Raw genomic sequence first — 24371 nt, 5'->3', positions numbered from 1 at the left:
AAGGCAGAGAAGAGGATTCACCCAAACTGTGAAATATTCCCTGGCTGATCCAGTTCTAGGAGGGTTATGCAAGACCCTTGGAAAGAACTCAGGGAGTGACCCGGAGCCTGACTTGACAATACCCTAGGAAATTCGGTGGCAAGCAGAAAGTGAATTCTGGAGCCCTTTGGGTCGTGTACAGATTCACCACGGGGCATCGACTTTGCCCAGCTGAAGGCTGTCTCCCTCTGCCCCCTGCTCACAAGCTCACGGGACAGCACTCAGCCTCTGGCTGGGGCCTGGGGAGGCCGCCAAGCCCAGGGCAGCTGAGACCAGGGTGAGTTAGCCTGTGTCTGCAGACGGCCCTTCCCCCGTGCCTCTCACCACAGGGATTCAGTGACTCACTCTGAATAAGGCACCATAAATTTCTTCCTAAGAACACACTTGTCACTGAACCATTCCAACAATTTGGCAGGACCGGAGATCTGGCTCAGGGCAGTGGGGCCAATAGGTAATCCCCTGTTTATAAAGTGTTTCCCTCTCAGGGCTGGAGAGGGGCGAGGACCCTCCAGTCAATGTCACACATTCCATTTAGAGCTGGAATGCTCACACCCACTTCACAGATGAGGGCTGGAGTGACTCGGCCCTCAGGCAGCACTGGGGAGGCCCTGCAGGTGAAGGATCACAGTGGAGGGGGCGTGAATCTCACCTCTGTCTGTTCCAAGCTGGGCAATGACCTCAGGCAGCTTCCTTAATCTCTCTGGTCTCTCTTTTCCTCATCTGTGAAATGGGATACTACTTGACTCAAGAGGCTTTTGTGAAGGTATGGTGAGGCATGTTGGGTTCAGAGCTTTAAGAACAGCCAGCAGGCAGTAAGGGCTGCAGAGATTAGGGTTCTGTGCTGACCCCGGCCAGGTGCCACGTGCCTTCCTCAGCCCACACCTCTGTCTGTCTTACTGCCGTTCTCTCCTTTGGCACTCCGTTCTCTCATTTTTTTCTTTTTAAATTTCTACCCCCCACCCCGTATTTATATTTATTTATCTGACTGTGCCGGCTTTAGTTGCCGCTCACGGGATGTTCCATCTTCACTGTGACCTGCGGACTCTTTAGTCGCAGCATGAGGGATCTTGTTCCCTGACCAGGGATCGAGCCTGGGGCCCCCTGTGTTGGGAGTGCAGAGTCTTAGCCTCTGGACCACCAGGGAAGTCCCTCATTCTTTCTTTAGAATGAAGAAAGGTGGCCACTCCTCCCTTAATACTCGCAACTGGTATTCGAGGGAGGTCTTCTTATCCGCAGTGAACAGAGGTTGGAAACTGAGGCTGGGCGAGTGCAGGTGACTTCCCCAAGCCCACCACTAGGGGCGCGGCAGAGCGGGCAACACAGGGCACAGCAGCTCATGGGGGAGGGCAGGGCGGCCCAGGACCCGAGAGCAGCTGCCAGCAGGGACGCTCGGACGCGGCCGAGTATTTCTGTCACTGCATTCTTCCCAGGCAGCTCACTCTTGGGGCTCTGGACAGTCGCCAAGGAGGTGTGCGCGAGAGGGCAGAAGGAAGACTTCCTGCGGAGGCGGCAGGGGGCAACGGAGCTGCCGTTTACGAGCCCTTGCCGTGTGCCCTCCGCGCTGAGGGTGTATCTTTGACCCGCACCCGCTCCTGTGAGCCAGGCCCGGTGCAGTCCCTACTCCACAGCCTGCACCTGGGTGTCCTGCTGTGTGCTCATCTCTCCACCCGGGGCCTCCCATCAGTGTGGCACCGAGTTCGGCCAGAGCAGTCCATTTTGGAAACCACATCAGGCTCAATGACCTCCACCCGCCACCAGGGGCAGAAATGGTGGGCCTTGTATTCCTTCAGGGACCCCCAGGCCTCTTACTAAGCATCCTTGAATGTGTGTGTGTATGGATCTGTGTGTGTATGGATGTGTGTGTATGTGAATGTGTGTGTGTATGTGTGTGTATGGATGTATGTGTGTGTGTGTATGTGTATCTAAGGATGTGTACGTGTGGATGTGAGTGTGTGGATGTGTGTGCATGAGTGTGTGTGGATGTGTGTGCATGAGTGTGTATGGATATGTGTGTGGATGTGTGTGCATGGGTGTGTATGGATGTGTGTGTGGATGTGTGTGCATGAGTATGTGTGGATGTGTGTGTGGATGTGTATGGATGTGTGAGTATATATGTGGATGTGTGTGCATGAGTGTGTATGGATGTGTGTGTGTGGATGGATGTGTGAGTGTGTATATGTGTGGTTGGATGGAGTGTGGATGGATATGTGTGTGGATGGATATGTGAGTGTGAATGAGGGACAACTCCTGCTGTTTTCATGCTTCCCGGGGGGCATCAGAGGGGGCATTGGCTAGGCAGCCTCCTCAGGACTGCCCCCTTGAAGCTGGACTGCGGTGGAGTGTCTGCGGTGGAGCTGGACTTGATTAAACAACAAGGCAGTCATGGAGCCCACAGGTCCTCTGCCTCTTTCTGCAGTAAACTGACCAGGCCTTCCCATGAGGATGGGAGCGAGCCCTCTGAGAGCGGAGCCCTGCCTCCTTCACCTCCGCATCTCCGTCACCCGGAACAGTGCCCGGCCCTCGACAGGCCTTTGACAGCTGACCAGTGATGGACTGATTGATGATGATCTGATGGATGAAAACCAGCCAGCCCCGGGATAAACAGGAGCCAGCGTGGCAGGGACTTGCTGGGCCACTGAAGGCTGACGGGGTTCACAGGGCTCCCTGGGCAGCGGCAGCGTGGAGAGCTGAGGCAGGCTGGATGGAAGGAGCATGAGGGGGACTCCAGAAAGCACAGCTTCAAACCGGCCGAGGCCGCTGTCAACGGGAGGTGTCGACAGCCTGGCTGGGGGGTGGCGGTCTGGGAGTCGAGGGATGCCTGGCCACGCACTGGGCCTGTGTCATGAGACATCAGGCTGCTAAAGGACTCCTGTCCCCAGCACTGCCTCCTCTGTCTCTGACCCAGAAGAAGGGGCTGTGGGGTCCCGGAAGCCCTCCGGAATGGGAGTTACAAGATCTGGGTTTGCAATCTCTCTGCTAGCCGCTCCCGGTGACACTGGGCCTATCCCTCCATCTGTCCATCGTAGCTCCCCAGGACGGTGGTGGATCCAAGAGGCTTTAGTCTGAGAAGGCCCTGGACCCCGCTTTGCCCCTGTCTGTCACAGCTGAAGGCAGTTACCCCGCCAAGGCACCACGTCCCTCGGGTGCCTCCTCTAGCGTGAACTGTCCACATCCCAGCCCAGAGCACCGAGCCTCTCCAGGCCTGGTACCCACTCCTCTGCATCCTGCACCTGGCGTGGCCCACCCTCCTGTCCTAGAAGCCCGGCCTCCCCGTGGAGCAGTCCTGACACAGAAAAGGAAATCGTTAGCATAATCACCAGTTCAATTCTCTCTCCTCACTTCCCTGTGAAAACCATTTGCTGGTGCCCGGAGGCAGGGCTTCTCCCGCAGCCAACAGGCCCAGCGGTGGTGAGGTTTGGGAATTGTGGAATCCCGCGCTAATTAAGTGGAAGTGATACTCCCAGGCTCGCGTTCCTGCCGCTCTGAACATAGCACATCAAACGCAAAAGCGGCCCCTGGAAATCACGGGGAAGGCCCCGAGGAATGTGAAGGACAAAGATGATTAGAGGGCTGGGAAATGAGATGGATGTGGGATGAAAGGTTAAGGCAGTTGGAGTATTTAGCCTGAAGGGAAGAGGAATGAAGGGCAGGCCGCTTAATCATTCCCTCCTCTGTTGTAGAAACACGATTCCCCCTTGATTCTGTCCCTCCTCCAAGCCGGTGTTCTCTTGTGCTCGCTCTGAATCTCATGCATCTCTGTGCTCTGTTCACTTGTCCATTCGCTTTGCCATCTATGGAGCATCGACTCTCTATCAGACACTTTGCTAGCTTCTGGAGATGAAAACACAGAGTCTCTGCCTTGAATGTCAAGTGGGAGAAGTGGGCCCATAACCCCAAACTACCGACACTATAGGACTGGTTGGGCTAGAGGGCTTCAGGTCCCGTCTCTGCTCTCAGAGGAGGGAAGGCCCAAGTGTCAGGTGCAAAGGGAGCTCGTGATCAAAATGGGTCCTCAGTCCTGTCTGGATATCAGGGAAGGCTTCCTGCAGGGGGTGACCCCCAAGTGCAGTCTTTACCATCTGAGCCACCAGGGAAGCCCCTCCAAGTGCACCTTGAAGGACTCAGTGAGCCAGGCGCTGAAACCGGGAAGGGTTCCTTTTCAATTTACACTGGATCTGTTTCTGTGCCCTTCACCCTTTTTTGTTTTTATAAACATACCTAACAGCCCGCCTCAGGGAGATAACCTGAGCCTCCCACATGTGAAGAACTGTAAGGAGGGGAAGCTGATACATCCCCCTGCCTGAGGCTTGGCCTTCTAAGCGACTCTTGCAAGGACTGAATAGTTTTTGTACTTGATTTCCTCACCTTCCCCTGTACCCAGCCCCATCTCGGATCCATGCAAGAACCTGGCAACCAGGCCCTGACAAGGTAGTTATTTTGAGGCACTAGTCTGCCATCTTCTCCATCTGCCAGCTCCTGAATACAGTCCCTTCCTGATCCCAGCACCTCGGATTCACTGACTTGTCTTGTCGCAAGCAGAGCGAGCTTAGACTCAGCAACAGCGAGGACAATGGGGAGGGCGTTCCAGACAGTTGGAGTAGCCCAAGCAAAGGCCCAGATATTCAATGCAGAGTGGATATAGGCTGGTGCAAACTGTAGAGACCGCGGTGGTGTGGGGTATGGCTGGAGGGCCATACCGGGCCCAGATCCCAAGACCCTGACCCTGTGGTAGGGAACGTGGGCTTCAGCTGGATGCACCGCTTTCCGGAGTGTTCGGAATAACCCAATTTTGTGCTGTGTTCAGAGTCCTCCCCAGATAAAAGGTGCTTCTAGGTCCACTAAGTTGAGTGATGTTGAGTTAAGCTAGTGGTTCTCAGGTGAAGGGTGATTGGTGAGAGGGAACATTTCTTTCCTTTTCTGTAGCTATTTTTGAGGCCTGGGATGCTGCTGGCCATGCTATAACACACAAGACTGCCCCTTACAGAAAGCTCTGCCCTGGCCCTGCATAGGCTGGACCTCCAGCTCTCTAGATGGCTGTGATCTGTTTGTTATCAACAGTCTCTCCACTAGTCCCTACACTATATCTCCTCTAGATTATGCATGTCTGAATGGCTGAGTTCAGATAGCCAGTATCTGTGTTACCAAGTCGAAGCTTGCTCTGCTCACCAGGTTACATTTGGGGGAGGGAAGGAAAAAAAAAATCCAGGAGAAGAAGACATCCTGGCTGGGGTGGTTGGAGAGGGCAGCACTGGGTGGAGTCAGGCTCCTGGGGGATACTCCTGCCAGCAGGAGGCCATTCTAGGAGGTTCTTCCATCCTAGCAGCCCCCATCGACTGCAGCTACGGGGTGTGGGAGTCAGACACAGCCCAGCAGAGCTGGGCGGATCAGTAAGGGACCCACTGCGTGCTGAACACATATGGGAGCTGAGAAGAGCATCCCCTGTGGCCAGGTTCTTCTTGCCTGTTTTAATTTTCTTCTAGCATCCTTTAACAGATATTTTAAGGTTTGTTTGCCTGGCTCTGCTGTTCACTCCCCTTCCCACCCCAGAATGTTGGCCCCGTAAGGCAGGGACTTTCATCTGTATTGTTCACTGCTTTATTCCCAGGGTCTAGAACAGTGCTAGCATTGATGGAGAAGACTCTTGAGAGTCCCTTGGACTGCAAGGAAATCAAACCAGTCAATCCTAAAGGAAATCAGTCCTGAATATTCATTGGAAGGACTGATGCTGAAGCTCAAACTCCAGTACTTTATCTACCTGATGCGAAGAACTGACTCATTGGAAAAGACCCTGATGCTGGGAAAGATTGAAGGCAGGAGGAGGGGGAGATGACAGAGGATGAGATGGTTGGATGGCATCACCAACTCAATGGACATGAGTTTGAGCAAGCTCTGGGAGTTGGTGATGGACAGGGAAGCCTGGCGTGCTGCAGTCCATAGGGTCGCAAAGAGTCGGGCATGACTGAGTGACTGAATTGAACTGAGAACAGTGCAGACATGTAATATGTGTTTCATTAAAATGGGTTGAAGCAACAACTGCTGAAACCTCCCCCCGACCCCAAATACAACACTTTCTGGGACAGACCCAAGTGCCTGGGTGCCAGGCCAAATTCTGCCACACATGGTCCTTCTCCTCTGCACCGACCAACAGGAGAGGTTCCCCAGGAGCCGCCCACCTAAACCACGCAGCATCTGTCCATTGTCGAGACAGTGCCAGGCTGATTTAGGAAAAGACACAGCAACTTGACCCACACACCCCGAATCTTCCCTGAAAAATCTGGGAGGATGGACTAACCACTAGCTGAGGGAGGAGGGAGTGGGGATGATGCAAAAAGCCAAGCAGGCTGGCAGCCAAATGAACTGTAGCCCGATGACATGACGGTGGCATAAACAAAGGCCCTTGCTGCCTCCCGGAACCGTTGCCAAGCACTGTGACACTTGGGCTAATCGGATCTGAGTGTGCTGTTGCATACGAGGGCCCACAGGCTGGCAAGGCTTCAGTCACTGCCCACTTGCCCGAGGAAGCCCATTCATCATGGCGTGAGGCCAACAGGGCACTCCCAATTTCATGGGGTGAGGGGACCAAAGAGGGGAGCGCAAGTGCCTACTGATCCCCTTGGAAACAAATGTAAGAACATAAAAACCCGTGGGTTGAAACAGGTGCCCAGGTCTAGCCGGGGTTGCCAAGGAGTTTTGTGTCAATGTCGGGGAGGAGGGTCTGTGTACTCACAAGGCTGCAGCCCAGAGGGCTTTTGTTAAGCTTGGGCTCATGGCCCAGGCTGTGGGCAGCAAGGATGTTAGAAATCTGGGTTCAAATCCCAGCTGACCCTTCAGGCTGGTAGTTCCAGGCTACAGAGGAACAGTTTTTCTGAGCTTTGTGGCCTCAGGCAGTTCAGTTCAGTTCAGTTCAATTCAGTCGCTCAGTCATGTCCGACTCTTTGCGACCCCATGAATCACAGCACACCAGGCCTCCCTGTCCATCACCAATTCCCGGAGTTCACTCAAACTCATGTGCATCAAGTTGGTGATGCTATCCAGCCATCTCATCCTCTGTCGTCCCCTTCTCCTCCTGCCCCCAATCCCTCCCAGCATCAGGGTCTTTTCCAATGAGTCAACTCTTCGCATGAGGTGGCCAAAGTACTGGAGTTTCAGCTTCAGCATCAGTCCTTCCAATGAACACCCAGGGCTGATCTCCTTTGGAATGGACTGGTTGGATCTCCTTGCAGTTCAAGGGACTCTCAAGAGTCTTCTCCAACACCACAGTTCAAAAGCATCAATTCTTCGGCGCTCAGCTTTCTTCACAGTCCAACTCTCACATCCATACATGAGCACTGGAAACACCATAGCCTTGACCAGGCCTCAGGCAAGTCATCCATAAAAAGCATGTGTGGGTGAAGGAAGGTTTACCTGTTCTGCTAACCTAACAGGTTTACTGGGAGAATAAATGAGTAGAAGGGCCTTGGGAACCATAAAGCCTGGAGTGCATCTAGGCGTTGGGGGATGCCACCGGGCCGTCTCAGGGACAGGGGTGCGTAGGGAACCAAGGTGGCGGGGTGGGGGGGTGGCCTTCGGGTACCTGTGGAAACCAACTGCTGTTCGTATGGCACACCCCTCACCTGCGGGAGATGCCTTCTCACACCTTGAGGTGATTCTTGGAATCGCTTTTAAAGTCTCTTAATGGACAACCCCATGGAGGTCTAGAGATGTACAATTCATCTGGGCTATTATGAACAATTCCTTTAGGCAGATAAATTTATGGTTGGCTCATAGTCACATGGGACTCTCCCTTTGGTAAAGTTCATATAAACTTAATCCTTAAATAACACCAAAAGATAGACGTTAATATACTCATTTTACAGGATGTAATTTTAGAGACTCAGAGAGGTTGGGTGAGTTTCTCCAGGTCACGCAGCCCGTTTGTAGCAGAGACAGGCTTTGAATCAAGGGCTCTGATTTCCGGGCTTCCCAGGTGGCACCAATGGTAAAGAACCTGCCTGCTAATGCAGGAAACGTAAGAGACACGGGTTTGATCCCTGGGTTGGGAAGATCCTCTGGAGGATGGCACGGCAACCCACTTCAGTATTCTTGCCTGGAGAATCCCATGGTCAGAGGAGCCTGCCAGGCTACGGTCCACAGAGTCGCAGAGTTGGACACAACTCAAGTGACTTAGCATAGAACTAACACCCAAAAAAGATGTCCTTTTCATTATAGGGGACTGGAATGTAAAAGTAGGAAGTCAAGAAACACCTGGAGTAACAGGCAAATTTGGCCTTGGTATACAGAATGAGGCAGGGCAAAGGCTAATAGAGCTTTGCCAAGAAAACGCACTGGTCATAGCAAACACCCTGTTCCAACAACACAAGAGAAGACTCTACACATGGACATCACCAGATGGCCAACACCAAAATCAGATTGATTATATTTTTTGCAGCCAAAGATGGAGAACCTCTATACAGTCAGCAAAAACAAGACTGGGAGCTGACTGTGGCTCAGATCATGAACTCCTTATTGCAAAATTCAGACTTAAAATGAAGAAAGAAGACAGTGGGGAAAACCACTAGATCATTCAGGTATGACCAAAATCAAATCCTTTATGATTATACAGTGGAAGTGAGAAATAGATTTAAGGGACTAGATCTGATAGACTAAATTTGATAGATCTGATGAACTATGGACGGAGGTTTGTGACATTGTACAGGAGACAGGGAGCAAGACCATCCCCAAGAAAAAGAAGTGCAAAAAAGCAAAATGGCTGTCTGAGGAGGCCTTACAAATAGCTGTGAAAAGAAGAGAAGCGAAAAGGACAGGAGAAAAGGAAAGATATACCCATTTGAATGCAGAGTTCCAAAGAATAGCAAAGAGAGATAAGAAAGCCTTCCTCAGTGATCAGTGCAAAAAGAAATAGAGGAAAATATTAGAATGGGAAAGACTAGAGATCTCTTCAAGAAAATTAGAGATATCAAGGGAACATTTCATGCAGAGATGGGCTCAATAAAGGACAGAAATGGTAGGGACCTAACAGAAGCAGAAGATATTAAGAAGAGGTGACAACAATACACAGAAGAACTGTACAAAAAAGATCTTCACGACCCAGATAATCACGATGGTGTGATCACTCACGTAGAGCCAGACATCCTGGAAAGTGAAGTCAAGTGGGCCTTAGAAAGCGTCACTAAGAACAAAGCTAGTGGAGGTGATGGAATTCCAGTTGAGCTATTTGAAATCCTGAAAGATGATGCTGTGAAAGTGCTGCACTCAATATGCCAGCAAATTTGGAAAACTCAGCAGTGGCCACAGGACTAGAAAAGGTCAGTTTTCATTCCAGTCCCAAAGAAAGGCAATGCCAAAGAATGCTCAAACTACCGCACAATTGCAGTCATCTCACATGCTAGTAAAGTAATGCTCAAAATTCTCCAAGCCAGGCTTCAGCAATACGTGAACCATTAACTTCCAGATGTCCATGCTCATTTTAGAAAAGGCAGAGGAACCAGAGATCAAGTTGCCAACATTCACTGGATCATGGAAAAAGCAAGAGATTTCCAGAAAAACATCTATTTCTGCTTTATTGACTATGCCAAAGCCTTTGACTGTGTGGATCACAACAAACCATGGAAAATTCTTCAAGAGATGGAATACCAGACCACCTGACCTGCTTCTTGAGAAACCTATATGCAGGTCAGGAAGCAACAGTTAGAACTGGACATGGAACAACAGACTGGTTCCAAATAGGAAAAGGAGTACGTCAAGGCTGTATATTGTCACTCTGCTTATGTAACTTATATGCAGAGTACATCATGAGAAATGCTGGGCTGGAGGAAGCACAAGCTGGAATCAAGATTGCCGGGAGAAATATCAATAACCTCAGATATGCAGATGATACCACCCTTATGGCAGAAAGTGAGGAAGAACTAAAGAGCCTCTTGATGAAGGTGAAGGAGGAGAGTGAAAAAGCTGGCTTAAAGCTCAACATTCAGAAGACTAAGATCATTGCATCTGGTCCCATCACTTCATGGCAAATAGATGGGGAAACAGTGGCTGACTTTATTTTTGGGGGGCTCCCAAATCACTGCAGATGGTGACAGCAGCCATGAAATTAAAAGACATTTACTCCTTGGAAGGAAAGTTATGACCAACCTAGATAGCATATTCAAAAGCAGAGACATTACTTTGCCAACAAAGGTCTGTCTAGTCAAGGCTATGATTTTTTCAGTAGTCATGTATGGATGTGAGAGTTGGACTGTGAAGAAAGCTGTGCACCGAAGAATTGATGCTTTTGAACTGTGGTGTTGGAGAGAAGACTATTGAGAGTCCCTTGGACTGCAAGGAGATCCAACCAGTCCATCCTAAGGTGTTCATTGGAAGGACTGATGTTGAAGCTGAAACTCCAATACTTTGGCCACCTGATGCGAAGAGCTGACTCATTTGAAAAGACCATGATGCTGGGAAAGATTGAGGACAGGAGGAGAAGGGGATGACAGAGGAGGAGATGATTAGATGGCATCACCCACTCAGTGGACATGAGTTTTTGAGTAAACTCCAGGAGTTGGTGATGGACAGGGAGGCCTGGCATGCTGCAGTCCATGGGGTCGCAAAGAGGCGGACACGACTGAGCAACTAAACTGAACTAAACTGAGCACTCATGAAGTCTGATAACTGGTTGGATTCTTGCCGGTTGTGTAGACGTGACTGTCTCTCCTTCCAGAGTCCCCTTCACCCTTTCTCTTTTAGGATCTTAGGTTTGGGGCCCGCTTTTGTTGTTTGCATTTTGTAACCACCTTCGCTGACAAATATAAGCAGAGCTCTCTGAAGAGGACAGCTGGCAATAGGGAATTCTCCCTGGAAAGAGCTAGTGTTTCAGGAGTCTGAGCATGGTGGGGCAGCTCCCATGGCGTGCAGCATGCCTGCCTGAGGACCTGCAGTCCTGTGGGAGGTAGACACGACTATCCCAGCATCTACACGGGTCTAAGAATGTGGTTGCAGTAGATCTCCTAGATAGGAGACGAAGGACACTCTCTCTCCTTAATATCAGTACAGTTCACTTCCCTGTGGAGAGCTTGTGTCTGGATTGTGAATGCTGAGAATGAAACAGAGGGGCGAGAACTTTCATTTGTAATAAAGTTAAAAGTGCTCCCTGAGTTTTAAATGACACTTCACATATTACCAATCAAGTTCACATTCATGACCCTCTTTAATCCTTACAATAGCCCTGTGAGAGCAGTTGTAATCCTGTGAGGTATTATCATTCCCATTTTAAAGACGGGAAAACTGAGGTTTAAAAAATGTGTAGGTGATTTGTCCAACGTCATAAGGCTGATACATGGTGGAGATGGAACAAAGACCTGCTTCTTCTATCTGCAAGTTCAGGGGGCTTCACAGATGACATTTTTTACTTTCCATGGGTGAGATGTTAATTAACAGTAAATTCAAAGGTTGATTAGAACTAGAGACTTCTAGTGGGAATCCCCTTACATTCCTGGTAGCATCATTATTTACCTCTTCTCCGAGAATCATAAACCCAGGCTAACGGCATCTAATCTGTTCTCAGCACAAGACTGTAAGCCGATATCATAGCAGATGATGAATGAAAACGGAAGAGATATATTAAAAGACTCACTGGGGATGATTTCAAGTTAGGGATACGGGAACTGCCTTTCCAGGCCTCCAGGGTGGCTTCAACCAGCATTTGTGGAGCAGCCCCAGGTTTCTTGCCCAGATACACAGAGAAATTTCAAAGTAAGTATAAATCATAGTCCCTGTCTTCTAGGACTTTACAATTTGGTAGGAAGCTGAGACCTGTTATGGACTCTTTGAATGACAATGTACAAAAACGGAATGGAATTAAGTACCTGTGTGTTCAGTGTATAATCCTGGAAGGCTTTGTGAAGGAAGCAGATCTTGAGTGGGTTGAGAATGGGTAGGACTCGGAGAAGGAGGAAGGGGAAAGAGTTTACTTCTGGTGGAGGAGGAGGTACGAGCAGCAGGCAGGATGTGGGGGTGCATGTTTCCCAGCACCCTGGTCATTCTGGGCACATTCCCTGAGTCCTGGTATAGCCAGGTTATAGTGAATCTTGAAGACTTGTATGAACTATTTCCTCTTCCGGAAAGAACCTCCCTTTCCTGCTTCCATGTCCCTTGATCTCTGGTGCCCTACCTGTCAACACCTGTCCGTTCAGCTTCACTTCTGCTGTGAGCCTGTCTTTGATTCCCGGCAGGGCAGTCTTTCCTCCTCATGGCACTGGCCATGTGACATGACGATGTGTTCGTCAGTCTCTGTTCTCCACCCCATCACGACCCTTGAGGACAGGGCCTCCCTTCTGTTCATTGTTTCATGGCCATCCGTTGAGTAAAGACAAATGAGAGATGGAAGTGCAGACTGACTGCACGAACCAATCTGCAGAAAGAGAAATGTGCGCTGGCACCTAGAACCAGGGCTGCCCTGGGCCTCTAGATGTACTATGTCTCATAAATCTGAGCAGAATGAATGATTCTTCGATGGATGAATGGTTGATGGAGTGACCAGGTCACTATGTACATGATGAGGAAAACCCAGGATCATTATATAGCTAACTAGGTTGACTTTTTACACCTTAACCTTATTTATTGAACGCTGGTGAGGCTGAGATCTGAAGGACCCACAGGAATCAGTGCAGGGGAGGGTGCCTGGCGTCCAGAAGAGCCCCGTGAGGCCTGGAGGTAAGGGAGGGTGGGTGCGGGAGGTGAGGGGCTCAGGAACAGCTCATGGGTGATGGGCAGTGTCTGCAAAGGTGAGCGAGGGGCTGCAGAGCAGCCGGAGCCAGGCTGAGAAGGGGATTCAACAACTTCCTGAGGATAATGGAACACAAGTGGACCTGTAAGTGGGGTGTTGTTGCAAGACTGTTTTTTTTTTTCCTTTTTTAAAGCAAAAGGACCCTGACTGAAATGTAGAGAATGGATCAAGGTAGAGCGAGACCGAGAAGGCGGGAGCCTGTTTGTAAGGATGTTACCAAAATTGGGGCATGAGATGTGTGGTGGAACGCGGTAAGTCACTTTAGTCGTGTCTGACTCTGTGCGACTCTATGGACGGTAGCCCACCAGGCTCCTCTGTCCTCTATCCTTGTTCTCCAGGCAAGGATACTGGAGTGAGTATTCTGGACCCTGTCCTCAAGGGTCGTATGGGGTGGAGAACATAGACTCACAAACACATCATCATGTCACATTGCCAGGGCCATGAAGAGGAAGCACTGCCCTGCCAGGGATCAAAGACAGGCGCACGTGCCCTCCTCCAGGAGCTCTTCCAGATCCAGGGGTCGAATCCAGGTCTCCTATGTCTCCTGCACTGGCAGGTGGGTTCTTTACCACTAGCGCCACCTGGGTATGAGCCAGTGGGGGCTAAACTAGGGAGGTGGCTGAGGGGATGGAGAAAAGCAAGGAGATGTGAGAGAGCTAAAGAGGAGAACAGACAGGACGCACTGAGAGCTGGGATTGACAGGCAGCCAGCTATGCTGGTGGTGAGGCTGGTGCAAAAAGAGTGGAGGACGAGGATGCTGAGGAACCTGGCTTGGGAAACTGGCGCATCTGAACTGAGATGAAGAAACCTTGGGGGAGAGGTACAACTGAGCTAAGAGAGAAAGGAAATAATGAGTTATTTCCAGAAATTACTCTATACATAGATTTTGTAATGAGAGTCTTAATTATATGGTACACATAGATGTAGGTATACATAGATATAGATATATTATGATTGTTCAATGAATATGATAATATCTTCCCCTTATATTATAGACTCTTCATAGGCAAAACTTTTAGTAAGGGACAAACTATAAATAGATATGCAAACCATCAGAGAAAATGAGTCAGATATTCTGATCGAAGAGGGTATTTCATAGGCCACACACGTGCAAGAGTAGGTTGGCCAGCCAGTGGGCCCATCAACAGCATCTTCAGAGCATCTTTCTGGGAGAGACTTGTTCCTGGTGCAGTGAGTGATACAAAGAATATATGAAGAGCCTATGGTTGTACCCAAGAGGACTCAGGAGACTCAGTACCAGCCAGGGTATGAGGGACCCAGAAGGAAGTCTTGGTCTCTGGGAAAGGGGAAGGGCGTGGGTAAGGTTGGGGGGATGAGGGGGGAGTAAGATCTGCCAAAAGCTGTGACTATGAATGGAATCTAAAGAAAACTCCCCCAAGCAGCTGGAAAGAAAAAAAAAGAGAGAGAGAGACTGTGCCTTTGAAAGTATTTTGTAATTTCTAAAGCTGAATACAAATTTAAGGGGCTATTCATTATGGTCCACATTGAAAACCATCAATTTAAAACTGACGGAAGCTTGTCTAACATTCATCTATAAAGCAACAGGGGTGGAAAGGAGACTTTTTAAGACATTCCCCTTTGTACCTTTTGAATCATTCAATAATAATTTAAACAACATCTTTTAATCTATGTAAACCAATTCTCTCTTATCCATTAACAGTAGTGATGGAGAAATAAGTCAAATCGCCAGGATTTTTTGACTTGTCCAGAAACCGTAAAGAGAAGGCAATGCTGCATCTCACAGCGACTTCATTCATTCAAAAAGAATGTTGCCCATTCCTGAATAACATCAAGTGATCACAAATTGAGTTAAAAGGAAATGAGCTAGAGTGGCTATGGGGGAAAAGGGAATATGACATTAATGTACAGGACGTGGATTCCAGTTGGGCTAAACTTCTTGCTGTTAGTGGCGTTAGTTGCTCAGTCGTGTCCAACTCTTTGCAACCCCATTGACTCTAGCCTGCCAGGCTTCTCTGTCCATGGGATTTTCCAGGCCAGAATACTGGAGTGGGTTGCCAGTTCCTTCTCCAGGGGAGCTGAGCTACCAGGTGCCTCCATTTTTTCATCTGTAAAATGGGTATAACCAAACCTACCATGAAAGATCATTGTAAAACTCAACTGAGATAAGCTCTGTGAAGGCAGGTAGTGTTGCCAGTGAATTTGAGGTTTTTTTCTTTTATGCAAAAGAATTCGGAGACAAAGCAGAGAGGTTAAGGAAATAAAGTGAAAGTTTATTTAAGCAAGGGCACACTCTCAGAGGGAGGGAGAGCAGGCGGCAGGCAGGTGAAGAGCTGCCCTGCTGAGCTTCTTTGGCTAGCCGGGTATGAGGGATATGCATCGCTGATTCAATGGACATGAGTTTGAGCAAACTATGAGAGATGGTGAAGGACAGGGAAGCCTCGTGTGCTGCAGTCCACAGGGTCACAAAGACTGGGACATGACTGAGCGACTGAACAACAAATGAAGGGCTGGAATATTCACTGGGGAAGGAGGAGTTTGGGGGTCGACTTTCCTGATTTTCATCCCAGCTCCATTTTCCCAAGGGGAGGAGGGATTTTTGTCCCCATTTAGTTTAGATTAGAAGTGTCTGGCATCCAGCATGGTGGAGTATTTCTTATCTGTAAGACTAATCTTATCTACGGAGAGCACAGTGCACAAAAGGTTACTTTGGACACAGGAGATTGCCTCCTTCCCCCAACTTTCTTTGTCTGCTACTCAGACCCTTATCACCCAGAATGTGTAGTTTCCTGCTGGTCTGAAGGTGCCTGCTTTCCTTTGTCTGCCACGGACCCCTGCTGTTTACAAGATGCCTGACTTCCTGCCATCTGGTCCTTGCCCCATTTCTCTGCTCATGCCTAGCTACCCGCCTGCTGTAACAGGAGCACTCAATGACCTGCCGCTCTGTACCTCTGCTTGCTGAATCTTAGAAATACCAACTTCTACATGCATCCACAGGAACGCTTTCAACTACAAATGGTGGCTACAGTAAAGTCTGCCCACAATTCGTGAGACCCAGGTTCAATCCCTGGGTCAGGAAGATCCCCTGGAGAAGGAAATGGCAACCCGCTCCAGTATGCTTGCCTGGAAAATCTCACAGACGGAGGAGCCTGGAGGGCTACAGTCTGTGGGGTCACAGAGTCGGACACGACCAAGTGACTAACACACTCAAATGACAGAAAAACTTGACTACAATGTCTGTGGTAAATAGGACTTACTTTTCTCACTGTATAATAAGAAATCTCTGGAAATAAGCAGTTCAGGGTGTCAGGCCAGTGTATGCTCCTCGGTCCTTTGTCTCGTCACAACGAAGATTTGGAGTGATGGACGTTAAAGCCCCCTCGGCGTGTCACAGCTCTCGGGTCTTGGACAGTCCGTGTTATAGCTCTCAGGTCTCGAACGGACCGGTTATAGCTCTTAGACAAATCAGTGTTACAGCTCTATTTTATTTAGAAGGTAGCAGGAAAATCCATCTTTGAGGCGTGAGGGCACGTTGATCCACAGAGGCTAAGAGAAGAGTGCCCCGGCATGTAGGAGAGAGAGAGAGAGACTGTTGGCTCCTCTTTTTATTTGTTTTTTTTTTCTTCCCCCTGGGCCTGCCCTATGCAAATTGGGCTTAGTCAGGAGTGCTGTTCTACCAGAAGTCCTCACTCTGGTCCTCAGACCTTCCTTTGACCTTCCTCTGTTCTATTTTTGCAGGCTTTTCCCTTCCTTGTCTTTTAGCCATCGCCATTTTAGACTCCCTTTCCCTATTCCATCTACCTAACAAGGGCTCGGATAGACTAGGATAGGTGTCCAAAGTCCATGTTTGTCCAGAACCATTTCTGTTTCAGCATCTAAAGTCTTGCATTTCTAGATACCTCTCAGTCCCAAACAAGCCATGAGATTGGTCCCCCCGGGAATAATGGTCATCAGTGATGCTGTTATTGCAGGAAGGGGGACCCCTTTTAGGGCCCAAGAGTGGGCTTTTGTCGAACACGTGGAAATGAATTGTCCAAGGAGACACATGCGCTGACAAAGCAAGAGACTTAATTGGGAAGGGGCACCCAAGGGGAGAGCAGGAGGGTGAGGGAACCCAGGAGAACTGCTCTGCCACGTGGCTCGCAGTCTCAGGTTTTATGGTGAGGGGATTAGTTTCTGGGTTGTCTTTGGCCAATCCTTCTGACTCAGGGTCCTTCCTGGTGGTGGTGCATGCATTGCTTAGCCAAGATGGATGCCAGAGAGGAGGATTCTGGGAGGTGGAAGGACATCTGGCATCTCCTTTTGATGTTTCCTGAACTCTCCCAGTTGGTGGTGGCTTGTTAGTTCCATGTTCCTTCTCAGGACCTCCTGTTGTAAAATAACTCACGCAAATGGTTACAATGGTGCCTGGCCAGGGTGGGTGGTTTCAGTCAACGTGTTTCCCGTAACAATACCATCAAGAACCACACGGTACGTTATTCTTTGTCACCTGGCCATTCTGACTGTTGCTTGCTGCATCACGGTTGCAAGATGGCTAGTGAGCCTCCAGGCATCATGTCTTCATTCCAGGTAGGAAGAAAACGGAAGGGCAAAAGGATCAAAGGCTTTCTCTTAGAGAGGTGTGCCTCTTAGCTGGGAAAGTCTTCCTTGAAGACTTGCCTTTACACCTCATTGAACTGTTTCACTTGGCCACCCCTAGCTGTCAGAGTAGCTGGGAAAATTGAGTATGTATTTTATTTCCAACTCTTCAGTAGAAGAACACAAAGGGAGAAGATCACAAAAGGCATGTGGCCAGCCAATCCACAGTGTTTGCTATGCCCCCTCCCTCCTTATTTTCACCCAGCAGCTATCAAACACCTGTGCTAGGGTCTGCAGAGGGCAGATGGAGGGTGAGACGCAATCCCCACGCCAGGTAAGCTCACGGGGTGGCCCCGGGCTGACCCGACACAGAGGTGATTATGTCAGAGGCAGTTAGGAGAGGGCGGAGAGTGCTTTGCCAGCAAATCTTGCCCAAGACGCTGGTGGGAATGACAGGGTGGTGGGTTATCTACGTAACAATGAGTACAGTGTCCTTTCCAAGTAAAGGTAAACCCAGAGGCGTGAGGGCAGGGCTTGGCCACGAGAAAGCTCCAGGAAGAAGAGCCAGAAGGTATGAGAAGCAGGCATGCCTGTGTAGTAAGGGCTTCTCATCTCTGAAGATGAGTTGCCTCAGGTCATTGTGACGCCATTAGGAAGCCATTCTGAAAACAGTGTGTGCGACGGGGGAGGTCTGAGGAGCCTTTGAGCGCACCCAGCAAAGAGCTGCACCAACTCCTCACGGAGACAGGTCACCTCAAGTAAATGAGATCCCAAACGCACCCTTGAGAGGGAGAAACCCAAATTTATTCCCTCTGCCTTGAGGATCCTGTTGGGTGGCCACACCCTCACCTTACTCCAGCTTGCTACCCCTCTGGGCCAGCTTCTGTCTCCCCAGCTTCTGTCTCCCCCAGCCCATCGCTGGATCCTTCTCCAGACTGCACTGACCAGCCTCTGAGCCAGGCGGTGCAGAGGCTGCGGCCTCCGCTGCCAACCAGAGCTGATGCCGGTGCCGGAGACCTGCCTTGGTTCCTGGGCAAGTGGCAGCATGCCCCACCCGCCCGGCGCTAGCCTCGGTCCCAGCTCCCGCTTTAATCTGTGTTCCGGCTACCACCAGCCACGGGAGCAGACCTGTAACAGTCTTTCACAGGCTTTCCATCATCTCATGGAAACATCTGAAAACAGCCCTTCAAGGTGCGGGAGTCCTCCCCAGGGAGCCAGGGATGAAGTGAGGCCAGGAAGGTTAGGCAAACTCCCCTGGATCACCTCGTCACTTAGTGATGGAGGTGGGATTCAAACCTGGGTTGGACTCCAAGGCTCCTGCCTTCCCCACTGACCCCATTTCTCTGCACGTAGCTGAGCTCTTTCCCCGAGCCCCTTTCCCTGCAAGCTCTTCTGTGCCCTGAAGACCACCCCAGGCCCTGAAGGCATCCTCTGATGAAAGGTCTTGCTCTCCAGAGACCATGATGAAGTTTCATTTATTCCTCCACCCAACAGATGTTTACTGAGTATCCCGTATCTGTCAGGCATTGCGCTGGGTTGCGGTATTATTTTCTGGTTTCCTGAATCTGCCCACAGCCCACAGCCAGACCTCCAAGGATCACTGGCTGCCAGAGCCCGCTCTGTCCTCAGGGCACCATGGCAGAGCTACCTGCGGCCAACTCAGACCAGCCCTAGTGCACACCTGAACCCCTCTCCATTTCCCCTGCACATTAATGGCCCCTCATGGCCTGCTTCTTGTCCTCTTCTGCCAGATCTGTTTGCAGTTTGAGACTGGCCTGGTCACCTCTGAGCCTGTTCCAGTTATGGCATCTTAGTCACTGCTGTGCCCAAAGTCAGGCTCTCAGAGGATGGGAAAGAAATGAAACAGCCCTTAGATCCTTTTGATTCGTGATAAACAATATGGTGAAAGTGGAGATCACGGGAGAATATATTTTATTGGGGAGAAGCTGCCAACGATCGCACTCTCCACTGGGCTTGGAGGAAGGGAGGCTACGCAGGTGCCACTGGAGGTGCCATTGGAGGTGCCATTGGAGGCTACGCAGGTGCCATTGGAGGTCCAAGAAACGGACACTTGGAGAAGTAAAATGACCAACCAAGTCCACATACTGTCATTATGTTTTTTTTTTTCCTTTTTGTAAAAGTAATACATGTTCATTGTGGAATATTTGAAAATACCGAATAGTAAAAAGAAAAATAAAAAATAAAAACACTCTCCAGTACTATTACCCAGAGATGATAACCACTGCTAACATTTTGTGTTTCCGTCTAGATTTTTTTTCTATGCACACATATGGGTTTATTCTGTTTTAAATCTGTACACATATGGGTACATACTGTTTTATATTCATCTTTTATCACTTAACATTATTTGGTACCATTTCCCCCTTGACACCAAGTGTTTTATTAAAATGTCATTTTCTGTGGCTATATAATATTCCATTATATGGATATACCATAATTTGCTCAACCTATACTCCTGGCTATTTGGGTTGTTCCACTCTTCTGTTTTGTCCTATATAAATAATACTGAGATGAACATCTTTGAAATAATATATAAATATTTGTGCCCATACTTGATCTTTTCACTGGTCTGAATTCTGAGGGACAAACCACATATGAGAAGGCTGATGGCTGGGAAGCCCATCCCGCAGATTCTGACTGAGTAGATCTGCGGTGGGACCGAGAGCTTGCATTCCTCCTGTGTTCCCAGGTGATGCTGATCCAGGGACCACGCTTTGAGACCCTCTGCTGGAGTACAACAGGCGGGTGGGGGCAGGGCAGACACCCTCCAAGATGGCTACCACACCCTGGTTTCTGGGTGAATTCTCTCCTCTCATTATAATCCTGCATGGTGGTGCCAGGGCAAGAATGTTACCACTTCCTGTAAAAAGGAGAGGCCTCCCCAAGAAAGGCCCAAGATGTGGACAAGGTCGTGTTGGCCTGTCCCTGGGGCTCTCTCCCCCTCAGGGCCTTTTTTCTGAAAATTGACTCAATTCTGAGGAAGTTCTCTCACAGCCCAACTTTCTTCCCTCTGACTGATACCTGCATGCCAAGCTGTGGCTAAGGTATTCTCTTCCTCTCAGGCCACTCACTCCAAAGGCTCCCCGGTTCTGGTACTGGTCAGGCCGAGATTGCTGGGGGTGTCTGGGGCCAGAGCCTGCTGCAGGGTGTGGCTGCACTGAGGCGGGGCCCAGGCCTGGTGCTGGGTTGTTGGGAGGCTCACCAGACAGTGACTCCAAGAGGCAGCTAACAGGGCCAACTTACATCTGCTCTGACGCCACAGGTTAGCTCATGCTCTGGTGAAAACAATGAAGTGACGTTCTTGGCAGGTCCTACGAGATTATAACAGAAGAAGAACCAACATGTATTGTGCTGCTACTTGTGCAGGCAGCAAGGGCCTCCTGTGGATCACCTGACTGAATCCTCCCTAAAAACCTACAACTGCAGCGATCGCACCACTATTCCCAAAACACGTACGGAGGAGTGGAGGCACAGAGAGCCAAGATTACTTGCTCAAGCTCTTAACACTGCTCTATAGCTCCTTCTGGGAGAAGCTTGATAACCGAAAAAGGGCAGAGGGGAGGAAACTGACACATACACTCTTTTATTCGATCATTATCTTAACACTCTATAAAGTTATTCTCATTTTATAGGTGAGGAGACTGAAACTTGGTTAACAAGCTTCCCAAGGTCACACAACTGGTAAGCAATACTGAGTCATAGCCCAGGTATGGAGCCCAGGTTGGCAGTCCCCAAAGCCTAAACTCTTCCCACTCTGCCACTCTGCCTCCCTGGGAGGGATTAAGGATAAGTGGGGAAAGGGGCCGGCTTCATCATAGGTGGTATTGGAACTAAACAGTGACGTAAGGGCTCAGGGCACATGGATGGGAGGCTGTATACACCTGCAGGAACTAACTCCTAAGACTTGAGAGTACATGACCCATCTGTCAATAGAGAATGACTGAGGGGTGGGGTGGGGTAGGTGGAATGGAAGCTCAACAGGGAGCAGGTATATGTATCAGTTCAGTTCAGTTCAGTCACTCAGTCGTGTCCGACTCTTTGCGACCCCATGAATCACAGCACGCCAGGCCTCTCTGTCCATCACCAACTCCCGGAGTTCACTCAGACTCACGTCCATCGAGTCAGTGATGCCATCCAGCCATCTCATCCTCTGTCATCCCCTTTTCCTCCTGCCCCCAATCCCTCCCAGCATCAGGGTCTTTTCCAATGAGTCAACTCTTCCCATGAGGTGGCCAAAATACTGGAGTTTCAGCTTTAGCATCATTCCTTTGTATACATATAGCTAAGTCACATTGTTGCACAGCAGAAACTAATACAACATTGTAAAGCAATTACACTCCAATTTAGAAAAAAATCAAATTAAAAAATAGAAGAATGGTACATACTTTCTAACAGAACAATTAGAAAAGGAAATGACAACCCACTCCAGTGTTATTGCCTGGAGAATCCCATGGACAGGGGAGACTGGCGGGCTACAGTCCATGGAGTCGCAAAGAGTCAGATATGACTGAGCAACTAAACAACAGAACAATAAAATACCACATTTGAAAATTCTGACATGTGAAAATGATTACAAAATAAACATACACTGAAAACTTAGGATATGAAACGCTTTACAGTAAAATTCCAACAAGCTGAAACTCCAGTACTTTGGCCACCTCATGCGAAGAGTTGACTCATTGGAAAAGACTCTGATGCTGGGAGGGTTTGGGGGCAGGAGGAGAAGGGAGCGACAGAGGATGAGATGGCTGGATGGTATCACTGACTCTATGGACATGAGTCTGAGTGAACTCCGGGAGTTGGTGATGGACAGGGAGGCCTGGCGTGCTGCAATTCATGGGGTCGCCAAGAGTGGGACACGACTGAGCGACTGATTTGATCTGATATCTTTATGTCTATATCTAGAGAGATATAACACCCCAGAGGAAAATACTCCATCTTGTTAAATAGACACTTTAGGATGGCAGGATTATGGATGATCTTTATTTTCTTATTTTTTACTTTCTGTGCTTTAGCATCATTGCTAATGATGTGGTGCTACTTTCACAGCCATTGAAATAAATATTTTTTCTTTACACAGATGCAAGGGCGCAGCTTCTTTCCTGACACCATCACCAGGGAGCAGAGGAAACTCCTTATCCCATTCTGATCCTCTTCCTCTCCTCCCTTCCTGCTTCACAGGTTGATGTTCCAAGACTTTCCCTTTGTGAGCGCTTGATGTCTCATGCTCCTGTGAGTGAGAGTGGGCGAGATGGTATTCAATGGGATCTGCTTTGAAGACGTCAGTTCAGTTCACTTCAGTTCAGTCACTCAGTCGTGTCCGACTCTTTGCGACCCCATGATCGCAGCACGCCAGGCCTCCCTGTCCATCACCAACTCCTGGAGTTCACTGAGACTCACGTCCATTGAGTCAGTGATGCCATCTAACCATCTCATCCTCTGTCGTCCCCTTCTCCTCCTGCCCCCAATCCCTCCCAGCATCAGAGTCTTTTCCAATGAGTCAACTCTTCGCATGAGGTGGCCAAAGTACTGGAGTTTCAGCTTTAGTATCAGTCCTTCCAAAGAACACCCAGGACTGATCTCCTTTAGAATGGACTGGTTGGATCTCCTTGCAGTCCAAGGGACTCTCAAGAGTTTTCTCCAACACCACAGTTCAAAAGCATCAATTCTTCAGCACTCAGCTTTCTTCACAGTCCAACTCTCACATCCATACATGACTACTGGAAAAACCATAGCCTTGACTAGATGGACCTTTGTTGGCAAAGTAATGTCTCTGCTTTTCAATATGCTATCTAGGTTGGTCATAACTTTCCTTCCAAGGAGTAAGCGGTTTTTAATTTCATGGCTGCAATCACCATCTGCAGTGATTGTGGAGCCCCCAAAAATAAAGTCTGACACTGTTTCCACTGTTTCTCCATCTATTTCCCATGACGTGATAGCAACAGACTGGTTCCAAATAGGAAAAGGAGTACGTCAAGGCTGTATATTGTCACCCTGCTTATTTAACTTATATGCAGAGTACATCATGAGAAATGCTGGGCTGGAAGAAGCACAAGCTGGAATCAAGATTGCCGGGAGAAATATCAGTCACCTCAGATATGCAGATGACACCACCCTTATGGCAGAAAGTGAAGAGGAACTAAAAAGCCTCTTGATGAAAGTGAAAGAGGAGAGTGAAAAAGTTGGCTTAAAGTTAAACATTCAGAAAAGATCATGGCATCTGGCTCTAATCTAGCCACACCTGGAAGCCCTGCTTTTCTTAGAGCGTTTCTCATCTAACCAGACTGTGGTGTGGTTCCCCTGAAATCCTCAGTAGACTTGTGAGCATATAACCTTTAAGACTCTTCTTGCGGTCTCTACACACTTACACTTCTGCCTTTACACCATTGCCTGTGTAAAAAGCAAACCCTCAAACTGAAGTTAAGTTTCTATGATCCTTAAAATTGTTTTAAAATAAAAACAACCTTGAACTTATTGATGTGTAAGGATAAAGTTGACTCCACTTATTTTTCTTTTTATGATTTCATTTTCATACATTTCCATTTGTATTTGAAGGAGTTTAACACATATGGGAAAGTATTATTTTCAGAATTCTAGATCTAAGTATAAAGAAACTGTATACAAAGAATGGTAACCCAAAAAAGTAGCTTCAACTTAAAAACCAATCCTTAGTTTGACTTATAAGAAAATTCAAGCATTTCCCCCACGCAGATTTGAGAAGTACCTCTCCACCTTCTCTCTGTACAATTTCTTAAAGGTCTAGGGTTCCATTTTCAAAATAAGTTCTATATTTTTAAGGGTGACACATACCAAGTAACCAGAAACTGGTCTTGGCTTGGGAAACCTCCCAGTTCTCATAAACGTACAATTGCTAGTTCCTTTCGGGAGGATTGACACTATTGATTGGCTCCGACCAGCTTGTGACCCAGCAGTGGGATCAGACATTGGCTATAAAACATCTCCTCATGAATTTTTCATTGGCTTGAGTGTC

General features: G+C 48.8%; 1 long non-coding RNA gene across 1 annotated transcript in view; it reads left to right on the top strand.

Moving 5' to 3' along the window:
- LOC139176443 (uncharacterized) overlaps window positions 1–23859 on the top strand; it is a 40229-nt gene extending 16370 nt beyond the window's left edge. The window contains exons 2-4 of the long non-coding RNA XR_011560929.1: window positions 11582–11769; window positions 12936–13053; window positions 22562–23859. This is a non-coding gene — a long non-coding RNA (uncharacterized lncRNA). The remainder of the gene's footprint in view (window positions 1–11581; window positions 11770–12935; window positions 13054–22561) is intronic.
- The last annotated feature ends 512 nt before the right edge of the window (window positions 23860–24371 follow it).

Source organism: Bos indicus, chromosome 16, assembly GCF_029378745.1.
Source record: "Bos indicus isolate NIAB-ARS_2022 breed Sahiwal x Tharparkar chromosome 16, NIAB-ARS_B.indTharparkar_mat_pri_1.0, whole genome shotgun sequence".
NCBI lineage: Eukaryota > Metazoa > Chordata > Mammalia > Artiodactyla > Bovidae > Bos > Bos indicus.
Note: the sequence above shows the minus strand (reverse complement) of the source record. Positions and strands in the feature narration are given on the sequence as shown.